General features: G+C 32.8%; 1 long non-coding RNA gene across 1 annotated transcript; it reads left to right on the plus strand.

Moving 5' to 3' along the window:
• Positions 1-919: 919 nt before the first annotated feature.
• LOC136816660 (uncharacterized) lies at positions 920-5146 on the plus strand. Its single transcript, XR_010847957.1, has 6 exons — positions 920-984; positions 1779-1912; positions 2178-2380; positions 2941-3149; positions 3777-3828; positions 4873-5146. It is a non-coding gene; the product is annotated as an uncharacterized lncRNA (long non-coding RNA).
• Positions 5147-12989: the final 7843 nt, after the last annotated feature.

The raw sequence follows: 12989 nt of genomic DNA on the forward strand, positions 1-12989 counted from the left end.
AAATTACTTTACAATACAATATATTTACACGTTTTTTTTTATTAGAACCCAGTTTATAAGAACATTTAGGCTGAAATTCGTCGAAGAATTAAGAACATCGTAAGAACATGCCCAGCCTCAGTTTGGAAAAAATGACAAGAAACTACATTTTTTTCTTCTTTTCAAGCAGTTTTAACCGAACTTAAGGATGGATTTTCTAAAATCGAGAGTCAAATATTGTCCAAATTTTAAGTGCTCTTTATTTTGCATGATATAGTCGATTTAGAGTAGTCTGAAAAATTAAGAACGCATTTAAGAACATTTTAGGCTGAAAGTTGCTAAAAAAATAAGCACATCCAGGCTCAGCCAAATTTTAGGTGTTCTAATAAAAAAAAACGTGTATACGATGTAGGAAAGGACATTTGAGTTTCCCACTAAAAATACAGGGTTTCACAGGGAGAAAAATGGAGGACCTTTTCCCACAACTCCGCTAATTCTGACTGTAATCACCGTGGGGAAGTTGTTTTTGTATTTTCTTATTTGAACACCCTTCTTCGTTGAGTTGTTTGAAACTTGCTTTTCCCTTTGGGAGTAAAAAATAGAAAATGTAGTCGTTTCTTTGTTGCTTTGTTTATTGTAATGAGCTTTTTTATGTATTCGGTTTTTACGACCTCCTTTGGGAAATTAGTGGGCGAATATTCGAGATAAATTTGTCGATTTTCTTGAAAAGTGTTACAACATTCATCGACACTGCTAAAGGTAAGGCAAAGTGAGGAGAGAGGAATGATTTTTTTAAACACGAGGGCTATTTCAAATTTTGTCCGATTTTATTTTCTTACCACCATTCAAGTCTCAAACCTTTTCTTGAAGGACAATCATTGTTTGCTTTTTTTGTACATACTATCAAATTCTCAACTATGTTCTCTATATTTTCTTTTCCAGGAAAATTATACAGACTTCATGCTAAATTTTTATGCACTCCCAGTCAGTTCCGATTTATGAAAGGTAATAAATAAGCTCTTCATTTGATGCACTTTTCACAATCCCGGTTGAACTTTTTTCCACAGTGTGGATGAAAATTTATATCGAAATCCCAATAGAGATAGAAATGTTTCCATGTCAAGAGTCTAGTGGGATAGTTTTGTAGTACAATTCTTTCCCATCGAATTTCGACATGGGATTAAAATAAGTCTATTTTGCAATGGGGCTGAAATTGTAGGTATCTTTCCCAGCGTGGACGAAATTTTAGCCTGATTTTCAAGTGGGTAGGTGGTCCCACCGGGTCTGTGACAGGGGTGTTCTAGTTGGGTTCGTTATTTAAATTTGAAAAGTCCACCAAATAAATTTTATTCAATGAAACTGTCCTTAACTACGGTTCGTTTCAAAAATGAAATAAAATAGTTTGGCTAATGAGATTTTTTAATGTCGAATTGGAAACGGTAGCCGTCCAAATATTTTGACCGATGAATAAATTTTGTCAAAGATGTTTTACTAAATTTAGATTTTGTATACCTTTTGTTTGAAGCTGAATGAGGGTTTGGGAAACGGGAAACAGGACTAGAGATTGAGGAACTGGGTACTACAATGGCTGATCGAGAGCTGTGGAGGGAGGGCTATTGTTTATTTTCGACCTAGGTCCTTCGGACCTAGATCGAATGATGAGGTTTGGGCGCTAAATTTTGGATTTGATCATGTCTTAAAACTCAAACAAAAAAGAATTTAAAGAAATATAGTGATTGCTTTATTCTTGGTGTTCAACCAATATTTAAGGGTTAATCAGAATCTTACAACTTTTCTAGACACTTAACAATCGAACCATGACGTCATTTTCACCCTCCCATCCTGTTTGTTACAAATGTCAAATTTCTTCTAAATCAAAGTCAGTCAGACGATTTGAAAATTGAAGATGAATCACTTGAAAAACTAAATAATTGTAAGTTTTTATTCACATTCCATCAAAACCATAGGCCATTTCACAGTCCAAATTAATCATGGGCAATCAGGGCTGGTCGCGCCCCAACGGTTTCCTGTTGGTTAGAAGACAAGAACTTTGCGCTTTTTGATTATTCTTTATGACGCTGAGTCCAGTGAAGCGAGGTTTGGTGAGGTCGCTATTTTGAGGTTATATGTTAAAAATTCAAATAACAAAACTTATAAAAAACGTGTAGCTTGTAATTCTATATTTTTCATTCCCATAGATCAGATCTTCGACCTTTTCTTCTAAACAACACACATCACAAACTCAAACAATGATGAAGTCGTAGAATGTTGAGAGGATACCTATAAGGATTTACAATACGTTTCGTTACTGCACTTCAAGTATCTCATCGATAATTGTCCAAATTTACATCAAATGATCATCACTGTGCAATTCGTTAACTTTCCTTACTGATTGATGCTGGTAAGTTTCCCGCTTTTCTTTAAGATTTTTTCGAAGTTATTCAATGGTTAGATAAAGCACTGTTGTAATCCTTATAGTTTTTAAAGGATTTATTCTATGAACATGTCTGTTTGTACATTGTTTTAACACCGGCTTGCTTCCTTTTGTTTATCATTTTTACATACGGTCATAGTCTAGTCGATTGATAAGGTAAAGAACTTTGAAAATTTTGAAGATTTTCTCTAATATTTTGCCTGGTACCACCAAGTATGCTCGTTTTTTTGACGACATATAAAATTTAACCAAGTTTCAAAAAAAAAGTATATAGCTTTTAAAAGGACATAACCGTACTTGCGAAATTTGTAAACAAACTGTATGCAGCGGATACAAAATCAAAACAAATGTCACATGTCAAAATAAAATATCAAACTAAATATGGCTAATTTTGATTGTTCAATTGTTTTACAAGTTTGTTTTGGACACGTGAATTTAATTGTTCTCTTTAATGACACGTGGTTCGCGCAATGTTTACATTTTACTACTTTAATGTACCTTTAATTCTTTGCTTTTCATTCCTTTAGATCAGATCTTCAACCTCTTCTTCTATTTAAACGACACACATCACAAACTCGAACAACGATCATAGAAATTGTAGAAGCAATCCCATCGACCTATAAGGATTTCCTGTACGTTTCGTCACTACACTAGAAGTATCTCGTCTCTAAATGTCAAAATTTACATCAAATGATCGACACTGCAATTCGTTGACTTTCCTTACTGACTGATACTGGTAAGTTTCCCGCTTTTAAGATCTTTTGTAGTTATTCAATGGTCAGATATATTGTTAGATAAAGTACTTTAGGGTTTTGGATTGTTAAAATTTATTGGTCATTGGATTGTTGCCCGGGGGGGGGGGCACTGGGTTTGCGGACTGACGGTATGTGCGGGCCAAAAATTGGCTTTTAAAATTGCACCCTTACAGTGCAGCAAAAATCAGTGAAAATCATACCCTTAGAGTGCATTTTCCCCCAAATTTTCGATCCCTTTCGTGCAAAAATGGTCAAAATTCTAGCATTTTTGGTCAAAATATCTAGATTTTTCAAGAATTTTCTGAAATTTCTACCCTTACAGTGCATCTCTAGTTTTTCCGACCCTTACAGTGCATTTTAAACATATTGGAAAAGGTACCCTTAGGACCCGCACATACCCGTCGGTCCTTTTGCCCAGCTGCCCCCCGGGGATTGTTGTCATATGATGTGGACTTTACACTTTATAAAAAATCTGTATAAGAACTGAACGAAATAATTCGATAATGAATCAAATTTTAATAATCTAAACGATTTTAAAGATGTTTCTTATGCTGCATTTCACTTTTATCATTTGGCTCAAATTAACTTTCAATCTTCTTCATTTTTAGAATACCGTACCGTTCGCCGCAGCTCTAACTTTTCTGAACATACTGTTAACCGGTAAGTTCAATCAAAAACAAACTTTTTCGATGATCTCTAAATTTTGTTTTTGAATCGAAATCTTCCAATGTTTCGACTCCATTACATACTTTTCGCTTGACACAGCGGGCGTAGGGTTAATAATTTTCACCGCCCTTCCAATACGTGTATTTTACAGACCAGCCCAAATTTAGCATTTTGGCTTACAAACTTCTCGCCGTGAACCGAGAGTCGCCGTAAAAGATATATATTGGTATGCGCCTTTCGACTAATGAACTTTTCAACAACAAATGTCAAAGTCGATAACCTGATTCAACCAAGAGTTACTTTGATAATCTGGTCTGTAAAATACCAACTGACTAAAAATATCTATTTCTCAATCTATCACTGGTTAAACTATCCTGGTCCATCTGAAACACGGGGCATACGGCTTTTCATTCCTTAACCCTATTCATACTAGGCTTTTAGGGGCGGTTCAGAACTAGGGGGGGGCTTTTCCTGTACCACCCCTTAACTTTTGATCTAGTGGGTCTTTTTTGATGAAATTTGGCACACAAGATCCTTGTCACGTAAGGTAACTTTTGACAAAATTTTTTTTTGATGACGTCACTCATCATGCCCAAAGTGAGCAAAAACCGAAAATTTCCTTTGTTCTTATAAATAGCTTTTGTATTCTAACAAAGGCTTTAGAAAAAAGTTGTCTGAGTTTAAAATGCTTATTTTATCCTAAATATTCATTAAACTACGGTTTAATTGATATATTTGACATCAAAAATAAATTTGTATTAGAAAAGTGTCAATTTTTGTGACACCTTACTGTCAGAAATGTCATCATGCTCAAGGTGTGAAAATATTTAGGTGTCAAATTTTTTTTTATTTTGAAGCTAAATAAAAGTTGGGAATTTACAGAAAATTTCACGGCAAAAGCTCTATTATTTCATGAACTATTACCAATAGTTTGACCTCCGAACAGAAAGAGCCCCCCCCTAGTACGAATAGGGTTAAGATGGAAGGAATATTAACATTGTATGACATAAAAAATTGAATTCGAATTCGTTTTTCTAGGTTGCCGTTTTTAATATTGGATTTTGTTTCTATTTACCGTTACGAAAAATGAATACTGAAACCAAAAAGACAATGTTAGAAGTTTAAATCACGCAGTCAATACCACGATGTCGGTCTGAATATTTTTTATTAATTCTATTTTGTTTGGAATTTCTAAGTGTTTAGATATTTTGAATCTGGAAAATAATGATATTACGTATCACGGACCCCGACCAGCCGGAGTGTAATTTGAATTTTGAGAAACCTTTTTTTGCCCACCATGTTTGGGTCACAATGTTATTCGTTAAATTTCTGAATTAAACAAAATATAATAGTCACCTTGAGCTTTTTACGGGATAGAATGAACTAAGATTTAGATAAATTATGGAAATTTGAAAGCGAACACTCCGCTAACAGGGGTCCTGGGCCATTAACAGTTAAGGAAAAGCTGGTTTAAGATTTCAATGTTTAAAGGTGTTAAAAGTTAAGGTTTCAAAGCATTTGGACAAATATCTTCAAATTTTTATATCGATGACACAAAGGTCGAACTCAAATCTTAAAGTTAGAAACTACAATTTCCACATTGTCTGCGAACTTTCTTAGATGAATGATTTATTTCATTTCCAAACAATAGATCTTATCGGAGTTTTTGATTTTCCTAAAAAAGTGATGCATTGTGGGATTCTTTCGAGTGGATTACAATAGAAATCTCTTAGGAATTCCTCGAGGGAATTCTTTTGTAATACACTCAAAACAATCCCGCAATGCATTGCTTTTTTAGAAAAATCAAAAACTCCGATAAGGTCTTTTAGCTCAACAATTAAATTGGAGACTGGTCTTATTAAACCTTTGAAACTGTTGGTATTGCGAACGCATTTTGTATGAGAAAATTGCAATTGATTTATGATCGCCTTCTAGAGTCTTCTTTGGGAAAGGTTTTGTATCGGACGTTAACATTTTGAAATGTAGAGCTTTTTGCAAAAAAACGTTGCATGTTTTCAAAGTCTTGTGTTGTTTGTTATGGTTCGGACTTTCTGTGTCCTTTGAAACCCAGGGTTGTATTAAATTTGCTTATCATCAAATCGTCTTGCTGCTTAAATTTCACGTTCAATTCTGAATTGCCATCGTAATCATGGTGTTTATTCACGAAATTGGAAACAAGCTTTTGGGCCTTGATGTGATTTTTAATTCTTACTCATATCTGTATTTTCAGAGAGTTTCCTTCTCCAAAGTACCTATTCTTTCTTTTTGAGGCTTTGACTTTTTCTTGACAAACTATTACCATAGATTTGAGTAATCTTTATCTTGGTCTTAGCAAATTGATACCATAGAAATATTGAAAATATTTTGTTGCTTCCCTTGCAATGATTGCAAAACTTTTCTTTTGCTCTGTCAGTATATTCACCATCTACTACCGCAGGGGAAATAACTTACCTGTTCCACTATCGATTATCTATGTACTAACTACTAAAACACTCATCATTATAGCAATATTTCTTTTAATCGTCACTATTCCTTTAGTCATTTATCAAAGTTGAAAAATCCATACCATATGTATGACATATAATCTTCTTATGGTTTAAACTCAAACGAAAATAACTTTATTTATCATCTCTTCATGTTAGTGGGTCGTCTATAGATGGCGTACAATCTGCAAGATAATTACATAAATATAAATGTAAATAAACCAATAAAGAATTTACAAATACTGTCGATAATAACACTTTCTTCTTTAAAAAGTAAGTTTCTTCCTATATTCTCGCTCTTCAGCTTTTCAATAAGAACAAAATCCTTAATAACTTAACTTACTTCTTACTTACTCAAGTGTTGTGCTAGGACGCCATTGACTTCTCTCACCAACCGCTTGCCTTGTTTTCTTTTAACACACGAGGTTTGTACTGACAGGCAGTTGACGACATCTAAAATTTGCACGACTTTGGGACAAACGTCGAGTTGATTTTTCTTGTTCCCATATATCTACTGATCCTAAAAATTTTACTCGGCGTCCGAAAATCTATTTAACGGACATGTCCGGTAGTAATTTGTCAAATGATGACGTCACCACCAAAAGTGAATTTGATTTCAGCATATAATAATGATATATATACCATTCGACGCATTTTTCGACCTAAATTCTAAATCACATCAGTCTCAATAGGTAACAATTTAGATTTCAAAAGTTATGACTTAAGTTTGACATATGATTTTGGTCAATCATGACCCTCTCACCCCCTAAAAATGTCAAATTTCAACGTCATCAAATCGAAAAACAATTTACACCATTCAAAAGCTGGTCAAAAACTATATAGCAGAAGACAATTAAACGGGTATATTTCTCAGCCTAAATCGAGAAAATTGAGATCGTAATTCCTTATAAAATGAGGCATTTTATCAAAAATGACGTCATAGAAGAGCTAGGGACCTCAATAACTTTTCATATTCAAATTTTAACTTATTAAGATTGATGTGTTTGAAATCTACATCAAAAAACTCTTTGAATGGTATGTAAAACTTTGCAACATCAATTTTTCACTTTTGCTTGTGACGTCATCAATTAATAAATTATTCTCGGACACGTCCGGTAAAGATTTTTAAACACGCCGAGTAAATTTTTCTGACTCTCTAAACTATAAAGATTTCTAAATAAGTACTCAATATTTGTCCCTCGAATTTTCACTGATTCACTTTTTTTGATGTCATCAGCTGCCTGTCTCAAGGTGTGATTGGGAATTTCAACGACCATAATTTTAGATGAGACAATTCGAACGATTTTGAGGACAGATATTACAAGCTTGGGTTTATGGATTTTATTACCCTTTTACAGAAAAACTCGTCCACCCCCATATTAAATATGTAAACGTCAGCCGTGCAAAATTACTCGAATCTGATTGGTTTAGAGGAGTGTGATTAATCGTTAATTGCACTATTACCACTTTTTGCACTCTCCGGCGGGGGGACACTTTTGTCCCCTTATTCTTTTCTCTCCCAAGTCCTGTGTCAGAGAATTTTTTTTCCTATATAATAAAAAACAAAGACATTTTTTTTCTTCAATATAAAAAAGAACAAAGAAATTTTACGTTACAATAGCTTCTTTATGTTTTCTTTTTAAACAAAAGAAAAAAAGGAGGTTTTCGAATGTTTACACAAAAACTATGATTTACTAATGGTTATTTACTGACGATTACCTCGGAATCGTATGTTTTGTCGTGCAATTAACGATTAATCACTCGTAACAAAGGAGAAAATACCGTAATTTGCACTCGTCCTTTACTATTTTCTCCTTTGTTACTCGTGATTAATCGTTAATTGCACTCCAAACCATACGATTACTAGTACTAAGCAATAAATATCAATGTAAATATAATATAAAATTAATATATAATAATAATAATGATAATAAAAATAATTTTCTTCACCTGCAGTCGTTTTTGTGGTTTTTGTAGACATCGAGGCTCTAATATTTTCATGCTTCTGACATGCACCTTACAAATTATAAATAACTAATGAATCAAATAAAAATAACTAAATTATAAATAAACTTATATAGTCACTTACATCTTGAACTTTGTCTTTTTTGACGGTTTTCAACATTGTAACATCTAAGAAATAGCAGCGTTTTGTCAAATGACGCGACACTGACGACAAGGCCAATTCTTATCAGTACAGACGAGCTCGTGATTCTTTAGATTGCAATTGATTTGTCTTTTTATTTTCCTCACGACTTCTGAATGGATAATAAAATGAAAATGACTTCTCGGCACATAAATATTACTTTTCTACAATATTGATGTAAAAACAAGTTTCATAATTGTTACGATGATGCAATACTGAAAATAAGTCGTAAGAAGAGACTGATCGGTTATTCTTTCATGTTCAATATCTAAAATAAATGAATGTGATCAGAAATGTAATTAAACCGATTTACAAATAGAAGATTGTAAATATCAAAATGATGTATTAGACTAATTACAAGACTTAACTTACTTACTTGAGAAGGCAAGTTCGTGGTCAGGTCTCTCAATCCGCAGGTCATTTTCAACTTTTTTTCCCTCAAAACATCTGAAATGATAAAAATTTAAATATTACTATCGGGCACATAAAAATTCAGTTTTCTGTTGTAAAAATGGGTCTCAGAAAAGACAACTTTTATTTAGAGCGTTTGTAGAAAATAACGAATCATGATATAGATTTTTTAATATTGATTTAATTTTAGATTTTAAGGATAGGTATTCAAGCTTGGACTTATGAACTGTTTCTTTTAATAGAAAATCTCTTCCACCCCCATATTAAATATATAAATAATAAATATCAGTATAAATAATAATAATGATAATAAAAATAACTAAAATTCTTTACCCTGTTTTATGCAACAATCTCCTTTGTTTGTTTTGAAGACATCTATGCTCTAAAACTCAATGTTTACATACTTGATGAAAAGAGCTCTTCAAATTGAGCAAAAGATGTACAACATTCAGACTGAGCTTCCAGTTCAGCTTTTCATTAACTTGAACCATCGGAAAACAAAAAATGGGAGGGGGTGAATGTGATAAAAAGGAAGAATATAAAACAGATAAGATGATCTTAATGAAAATATTTATCCCTTTTCTGAGACAAATGTACCAGAATATGCAGATTTTGCTTGTTTAATTGCAAATTAATAGTGCAATCATCAAAATTGATATGATTTTTTATGCTTCTGACCACTCTAAGGACCTAACCTCAATTTTCTGAGAAAATTGAGTAAGATTTTTTATTTGTCGTTATATTAAAGGGAACTTCAGGAAATTTGAGATATTTTCAGGGTCCAAGTACTTGATTTAAAAATTTCACCCTTCCAGGCCAACTAAAAGCTCCTCAGATCATACAAAAAATCATAAGTTCTGCGTTTCATTCAGGGGAAAACTTATCCAATTTTAAGAGAACAGTTTTCATTTCGAACATTTCCCTATATACACGTTTTTTTCATAAAAACCTTAGATGTTTTTAAACGTTTCGGGTTTTAAAAGTTTCTAAAAATGTTCTTGTTTTCACAATTTGAACATTTTTTGGCCATTTTCCCAGAAAGAAGACAAAGAGCTTTAAAATGTGCTATAGAAAAACTGAAACGAATTTTTAATTTCCTTTTATCCCAGTTAGACCGTGCTTTGTAAAATACCTTTTAACATTATGACCCGATCATTATGATTAGTAGATTAAATCGATGTTGTAGCATTCTAGATGTAAACCCTTCTCACTTGGGCTCTAGTTTTCTTTAAGAACAAGGTAGAACTTGTTTTCACCGAAATTCCTGATATTGAAATGTTGGACGTAAAGCAAAAATCAATTTTCATTGTCTTGTTTAAATCCTTACGGGCTAACATGTAGAGAAAAAGCAAAATTGAATTTGTAGTTTTGTACCGTTGAATTAATCGAAATGATGTTTTCTAGGCTACTCTCAACTGTCAAGGTTTCTCTCTGACCTTTATTTGATCTTCTTCTTCTTTTAAATAAGTTCCTTTCTATACGCTCCTATTTTAGTAAGAACAAGATCATTTATACTTACACAAATTAAATGGAAATATATCAAGGCTCTAACTTACCTCTTACTTACGTTGTGCTAGCAACGCGTTAACTTCTCTCACCGACCGCTTGCCGTGTTTTCTTTTAACACATGAGGTTTGTCCTTAATGGTGTGATTGGAAATTTCAACGACTAGAAAATTTAGAAGAGAAAATTTGAAAGATTTTAAGGACAGACATTATAAAAGCTTGGGCTTATGGATTTTATTACTGTTTTACAGTAAAAAACTTATCCACTCCCATATCAAGTATTAAATAAATAAATAAAAAAAAATGTAGATAAATATAGATATAAAAAGATAACTAACACTAATAATAAATAATAACAATGTAAATTCTTTGCATACATCAAGCTGAAAAAATTCAGTAAAATTTACATACTTACATACTACGTAAAGTTTGAATTTTTAAGGCACAAACCACATTTTTTATCCCATTAGAATACCAGCAATAAACGGATCAACACATTTTGTTTTGGAGAACTATTTTCTTTTCTTTGAATATATAACAGTTCTCTCTGACATATCAACTGACAAAACAACTTCATGGGCTCTCGACCCACATGCAATTTTCACCAGTTTTTGCCTCAAAACTTCTGAAATGATGAAAAAAGGAGAAAAAGTGTGCAAGGTTATTTGTCATTCAACGAATATTTGACGATATCATCTATTCGTCACATAAAAATTCAGATTTTTACAATATTGATGTAAAAATGAGTTTCAGAAAAGGGACCGAAAACTTTGTTTAGAGAATTTGCAAAAGATAACGCATCCGCATCCAACTTTTTCTGATGTTGATTATTTTTGCGGCTCTGTTCAAAAATGGGCAAAAGTGAAAAGGTACCCTCTCCTCTAGTGCAATCCATTTCTTTTTACTTTCATAGATAGAGGATAGAGTCAAATACATATTTCTTTACCTTCTTTTATTCTTTCGTGTCTTTTTATGTCCAGCTTTAGATTTCTCAATTCTAAACGAAGATAATTTGCGTAGTGAAATGACTGTTGATTTTAAAGTGTACCTGAAAATGTTTAGTAGTTTGTCAACTAATAGGTTAATTTAGTGTTTAATAATTAGCAGAAGTGAAGATTTTATGGCTCATCCAGGTTCAACAAAACGAAAACATTGTCCAGTGTTGGATTTTCGCTTAAAGTCTGCTTCTCATGAAACAGTTGACGTTTTCCTGAAACAATAAACATAACTGACGTGATAACGACTTGAGTTAAAATATATTAAATGAAATCGAACCATTATCCAACTCGTCTCCTTCCATGTCTCTATATGCGAAATAAAAACAAAACAAGAAGCCCGTTAGGCGTGAAGGCCCAGCAAAAGCGAAATTTACGCGATTTTCGCGAATTTCGAGATTTCCAAAAATTCCAAAAAATGTTTAACAAGATTTCAGGAAAGGGATGTCCAAAGGATTTAAAATTTTACTGCGTCGAGCAAAATAAAATGAAAAATAAGTCGACAAGGATAATTCTCCCTTTCTTCATTTCTTAGAACAGGGAAGTGAAAAAATAAACGAAACATAATGTACAGTAGTCAATCAAAAATAAATTGAATGTTGAAAGCTCGAAACTTTCTACCCGAAGGTAAACAATCAAATTCAAAATATCATTAAATTCAACTTCCATAAGAAACAACATCATTGCATGAAAAAAGTTCTAATTTTGTTCAAATTTACACATGAGCTGCATTTTAGTCTACATTTACCATGTCCATATTCCATTTAAAATTAGTATTTATAATAATTCTGTGTCGAGTTTGAAAAATCAAGCCGCCAATTCGTAAAACACAACAGATCCAGAAACAACCATATTCACATGTAGCATCATGGAAAAAGTTCCAATCTTGTTCAAATTTACACATGAGCTGCAGTTTAGTCTCCATTGCCATATTCCATTTAATCGGTATTTGAAATAATTCTGTGTCGAGTTTGAAAAATCAAGCCACCAATTCGTTGAACGAGACAGATCTAGAAATATATAACCATTTTCACACGTAGCATCATGGAAAAAGTTCCAATCTTGTTCAAATTTACACATGAGCTGCAGTTTAGTCTCCATTGCCATATTCCATTTAATCGGTATTTGAAATAATTCTGTGTCGAGTTTGAAAAATCAAGCCACCAATTCGTTGAACAAGACAGATCTAGAAATATATAACCATTTTCACACGTAGCATCATGGAAAAAGTTCCAATCTTGTTCAAATTTACACATGAGCTGCAGTTTAGTCTCCATTGCCATATTCCATTTAATTGGTATTTGAAATAATTCTGTGTCGAGTTTGAAAAATCAAGCCACCAATTCGTTGAACGAGACAGATCTAGAAATATATAACCATTTTCACACGTAGCATCATGGAAAAAGTTCCAATCTTGTTCAAATTTACACATGAGCTGCATCTTAGTCTCCATTGCCATATTCCATTTAATCGGTATTTGAAATAATTCCGTGTCGAGTTTGAAAAATCAAGCCACCAATTCGTTGAACGAGACAGATCTAGAAATATATAACCATTTTCACACGTAGCATCATGGAAAAAGTTCCAAACTTGTTCAAATTTACACATGAGCTGC

Source organism: Clytia hemisphaerica, unplaced genomic scaffold (genome assembly GCF_902728285.1).
Source record: "Clytia hemisphaerica strain Z4C2 unplaced genomic scaffold, Clytia hemisphaerica genome assembly, whole genome shotgun sequence".
NCBI lineage: Eukaryota > Metazoa > Cnidaria > Hydrozoa > Leptothecata > Clytiidae > Clytia > Clytia hemisphaerica.